General features: G+C 44.9%; 1 pseudogene; it reads right to left on the reverse strand.

Annotated features, from left to right (window-relative positions):
* Window positions 1–2,589: 2,589 nt before the first annotated feature.
* Window positions 2,590–2,660, reverse strand: LOC144231099 (small nucleolar RNA U3; annotated as a pseudogene).
* Between the last annotated feature and the right edge of the window lie 2,153 nt (window positions 2,661–4,813).

Below are 4,813 nucleotides of genomic sequence, written 5' to 3' on the forward strand. Positions count from 1 at the left end.
GTCACTAGTCCTTGGACATGCCTCAGGGCCTTTGCACGGATTCTTTTCTATGCCTGGACCACTCTTTCCCAAGATAGCTAGATGCCTAACCTCCTCAACTCCTTCAAGTCAGCTCAAAAGTCACTTTCTCAGGGAGGCCTAACCTGACCATCCTATTTAAAAAAATTTTTTTTAATGTTTATTTTTGATAGAGACAGAGCATGAGTGGGGGAGGGGCAGAGAGAGAGGAAAACACAGAATCCAAAGTAGCTCCAGGCTCTGAGCTGTCTGCACAGAGCCCAATGAGGGGCTTGAACTCACAACCCATGAGATCATGACCTGAGCCAAAATCTGATGCTTAACCTACTGAGCCACCCAGGAATCCCTGACATCTTATTTTAACGGACTACAAATTTCCTTTCCTTTGCTTTCTTCCCCCACCCCCGCTCCATAATGTTCACTACAAAATCTACTTAGGTTTTTTTTATTTTTTATTTTATTGCCTCTCATCCTTCTCAGCCTCCTTCCTGTGTCCCAGAATGTAAACTCTGTGACCAAGCACAGTGGTATTTTTTGTTGTTGTTTGTTTCAGTTTTGGTGGGTTTTTTTTTTGTCTGTTTTGTTCATTAACAAACATCCAGTGCCTAGAAGAGTGCCTAACACAAGGCGTGTTTTGTATTTGTTGAATGAATACACTGTAGTACAAGTGGTAAAGGACCAAAGGGATCCTTTGGTCACGGAATTCTGCCCAGCTATGTAGAAACCATTTCCAAAGCACTTCCAAAGACTGACTTTCTTTCTCCTCCTTCAACCCCCAAATCCCTATGGATTTAGGTCTTGGCATTCAGCCCAGGAGATATGATTACTGGCAAAAGTTGAGTGAAACAGTTAAGAGCATGGATTTGGAGTCAAGGAGACCCAAGTTAGAACCTAAGCCTTTCACATACCAGCTGTGTGACTTTGGGGCAATTATCTTCCCCAAGCCTGGAATGAAATTTGTATGTGAATGCACAAAGCCTGGCATTAAATGTGCCGTTAATGTGGTACTTTATATTATCAATGATGGAGATACATGAAAGAAATAGAGCACTGAATTTTAAAAGGGCTGCTTCCCCCATCATAGTCATTTAAGCTGCTTTAGATAAAAATATTGGGGGAAACTCACCACGTTTCTAGTTAATTTAAACGTATCAAGAGATTTTAATAGATTCTAGGCTTTTCCTTCAATAAGATGAACTATTTTTTAAAAGCTCAAGTAAGCGGAGGGTCGTGGAGTTGGGTAAGGTCTTTGAGCCTGGCTCTCCCAGCAAGACGCATAGAAACCACGGAGGCACCTCGTGCCTGGGATGCAGCGCACGGAACCAAGCAGAGAACACACGCGGTTCTAACATCTGGAGCCAGGTTACCAGTGCAGGTGGAAAACAGCAAAATGCAAAATCTGTGGGTTCAGGTGAGGAAAGCCAAGGCAGAAAGAGTTTAATAACACGGATGAAAAGTGAGCCAGAACCAAAGCCCAGGCAGGTGGCTGTGGCAGCTTCTTCTCTAGAGCCCAAGACTCCAGGTGGAGGCAAGGAGATGGGAGGGGGGAAAAAAAGGGCTACCTGGACCAATCTTCCTGTCAGAACTAACTCACTAACTCAACAGCCCAGAAGAGGGCTCTGGGGTAGCTTCCAAAGGCTTTTTACGTTTGCCTGCGCCATTGCTTGGCCTCTTCCCCATCCTGCTTCCTCCTCTCCCTTGTTAGTTTCTCCTGCGAAGCTTCTGGAGCCTTGCCTCAAAAACGCACTCGCGCCTGACTCTTCACTCTGCATACGCTTCTAGAAAATCCCAAGCCAACACAGAAGGCACCTCACAGCTTCAGTTTTTTAACAACTCAGCAAGGAATTCTGATTGGCCAGCTGAGGTCACATGACCATGGCCTGTGCCTGGCAGCCTATCCTCCCTGCGCTTCTGCCCCACAGACACGTGATCGGATCCANCGCTATCCCTGCCCTCCTGTGCTTACCGTCAGGCGGGACAGAGTCGTTAGTCAAATAATTTCACCCACGCACGTTTACAAACTTGTGGACGGTGCCAAGAAGGAAAAGCACAGAGTGCAGTAAGTGGGAGGTGGCATGGGGCGTCCGGCTGGCTCAGTCGGTTGAGTGTCGGCCTTCGGCTCAGGTCATGACCTCCTGGTTTGTGAGTTGGAGTGGCATTGGGCTCTGTGCTGAGAAACCGGAGCCAGGACCCTGCTTCAGTTTCTGTGTCTCTCTCTCTCTGCCCCTACCCCACTCACACTCTCTCTCTCTCTCTAAAAACCAAACTTAAAAAAAAAAATTTTAAGTGGGAGGGGGCATGGTAGAGGAGGTGCCTCGCTGCCCCGAGGCTGCCGCGTGGAGAAGGGTAGTAAGGAGGGCGAGTATGGAAGCCAGGGCAGGACAGCCGGTGAGTGGTGGTGGTGGCTCCGTTAGAGGGGTGGCCCTCAAGTCGGAGAAAGGCAGAAAAAACTGAAAAACCTTCTAAGGACCTAACCTTTTGCTGTGGAACATGACCTCATTATCACCAAGTCCCCGTCATAGCCCTAGGGTAGGTGGAAAAAAACGAAACCAAGCAAAAACAAGAAAGTCCACATCGCAATCCGCTAACATTGGGAAACTTTAGTAACGAACTATAGAAATGATCCCTGAAAGTATAGTCTTAACATTGGAAAACTTTAGGAGAAGAAAAAGAAAACCAAGTAGTGCCCTCTAAAGGTTTATCTTATTTAATTCCCATTCCCTTCCTTAGTTTCAATGCATCCATCTCCTGTTTGGGATTTTTTTTTTAATTAATTATGTTTTCTTTTAGAAAGAAAGAGCACATACAGGGGAGGGGCAGAGAGAGAGGAGAGAGAATCCCAAGCAGGTTCTTCGCTGTCAGTGCAGACCCTGGTGTGGGACTTGAACACATGAATCGTGAGATCATGATCTGAGCTGAAATCCAGGGTTAGACACTTAACCCACTGAGCCACCCAGGCGCCCTGGAACTTTTAATAGAAAAAGGTTTCTCAGTTTCTGAAAAATATTGCCCAAATGAATGTTGCACCTTGGCATTTCCCCATATTCCCATTTTTATTACTTTGGGGGGGGGAGGGCTGTATAAAGGATAAACTGGTCTGTGAATCTGATCTCCATTCTTGATTCTGTAGGTGATAGCAGTGGTTTTCAAGTGTATTTTTCATGATATTATTTAGATACGAGAAAAAGATAGCTCAGAAATATAAGCTCTTTCACCATCTCTCCACAAAGTAGTGTGAAAAGATAGTGACCATTTTGTGAAGACCCTTAATTTAGGGTGGCTAAATCATTACCCCAAAGAGAATTTGATGCTGCCCAGGCCTCCTTTCCCGCAGACCGTTAATGGGGAGGGAGACAGAGGCCCGCCCCTGTACTGCTGACCTTGGGGCAAACCCCGTGTGGATCCCACTTCCTCTCAGCAACAGCCATGGGTTTGCCTGGGGATTCGAAGCCTGTTGAACCAGCTTTGTTTCCAAACAGTAGAAGGAACTAGAGCGGTGGGGAAACTCCCAAGTAACTTGCCCACCACACCTGCTTGGGCTGGAGAAGAGGTCTGAGTCTTTAAGAATCTAACTGGCTGATTCGAATTTGCGACACCAGTCTTCCATTTCTCACTTCACTGAGCTTATTAACAAACGTTTATAGACGACACTGGTTAGACTCCAAAGGTGTGTCTGTGTTGTGTATTTTTCTTCCTTCTTTTTTTGGTCTTGTGTATTTTAGGTCTTCAGAATCCATGAGGTACTCAAACTCCTTGGCACTTCTAGTTCTTTTTCGAGACATGCTTTGTCCCCCAGAACTCCGTTCTTTTCATCTCTACTGTTTTTGCTTTTTATTTTCTTCTTTTTTCTAAAAAAACTTTTGCTCTACCCCTTAAGTGCTATTCCTCTTGTATTATTCTTTTTTCTCCTGTTATGCTGTATCCTTGTCCTTCTTCTCTTTCCTTTCTCTTTTGTTTTTCCCATCCTGTGTTCCCTTGTTATATCTCATGAACTCAGAAATTGCCCTGCAAATACCATGGGTATCACCATCTATTGAGTGGTAATGCCTGCTCCCACTTTGCCTTGGAAGATGACATTTCCCAGAGTATTCCCGGTGGAGGCTGACTGGTCTGACCCAGATAATGCCACCGGTTAAAATAACCCTGGCTCAGGGCCTATGGGACTCACCAGTCATTATGCTGTATTGGAAAGTAAAACTGATTTGGCAGCCTCATTAGATTATAATCAGCTCAAATCTTCCTTCTGGCTTCACAGAGAGTAACATGTGTCCCCAGGAGCAGCAGAGGGGAGAAAGCCACTTTTACCCAGCTTTCTGTACTTCTAGACTCTTGGCTCAAATTAAATATCTGTTCTCTGGCCACCATGCATATCACCGTAAGTGAGTTTCTAATTTGTTTTAGAAGCTATGGGGGAGCTCCAGGATAGCGTCTACCATCTTAAGAGTGCAATTCCAGAGTACAGATTGTATAGGCCAATGGATGCCGGGCCGAGAAGTATGAGCCATATTCTATAATAATAGTAATAATAGCTGTCACTTACTGGGTGCTTATTATTACTGGACCCTTTTCTATATTAATTCATTTAATTTTCAGGTTAATCCTATGAGATATGTACTATATTATCCCTATTTCAGGTGGAGGGTGTTGTGGCACAGAGTGATTAAATAACTTGCCCAGAAGAACAGTTAGTAAGTGGTAGATTCAGGATTGGAGCCCAGAAAGACTGACATCAGTATCCGTGCCCCTTAATATTTTCCTATGCCACCATTTAAAATAAAAACAATGATGCACGGGA

This window comes from Crocuta crocuta, unplaced genomic scaffold, assembly GCF_008692635.1.
Source record: "Crocuta crocuta isolate KB4526 unplaced genomic scaffold, BGI_CrCroc_1.0 scaffold4, whole genome shotgun sequence".
Classification (NCBI taxonomy): domain Eukaryota; kingdom Metazoa; phylum Chordata; class Mammalia; order Carnivora; family Hyaenidae; genus Crocuta; species Crocuta crocuta.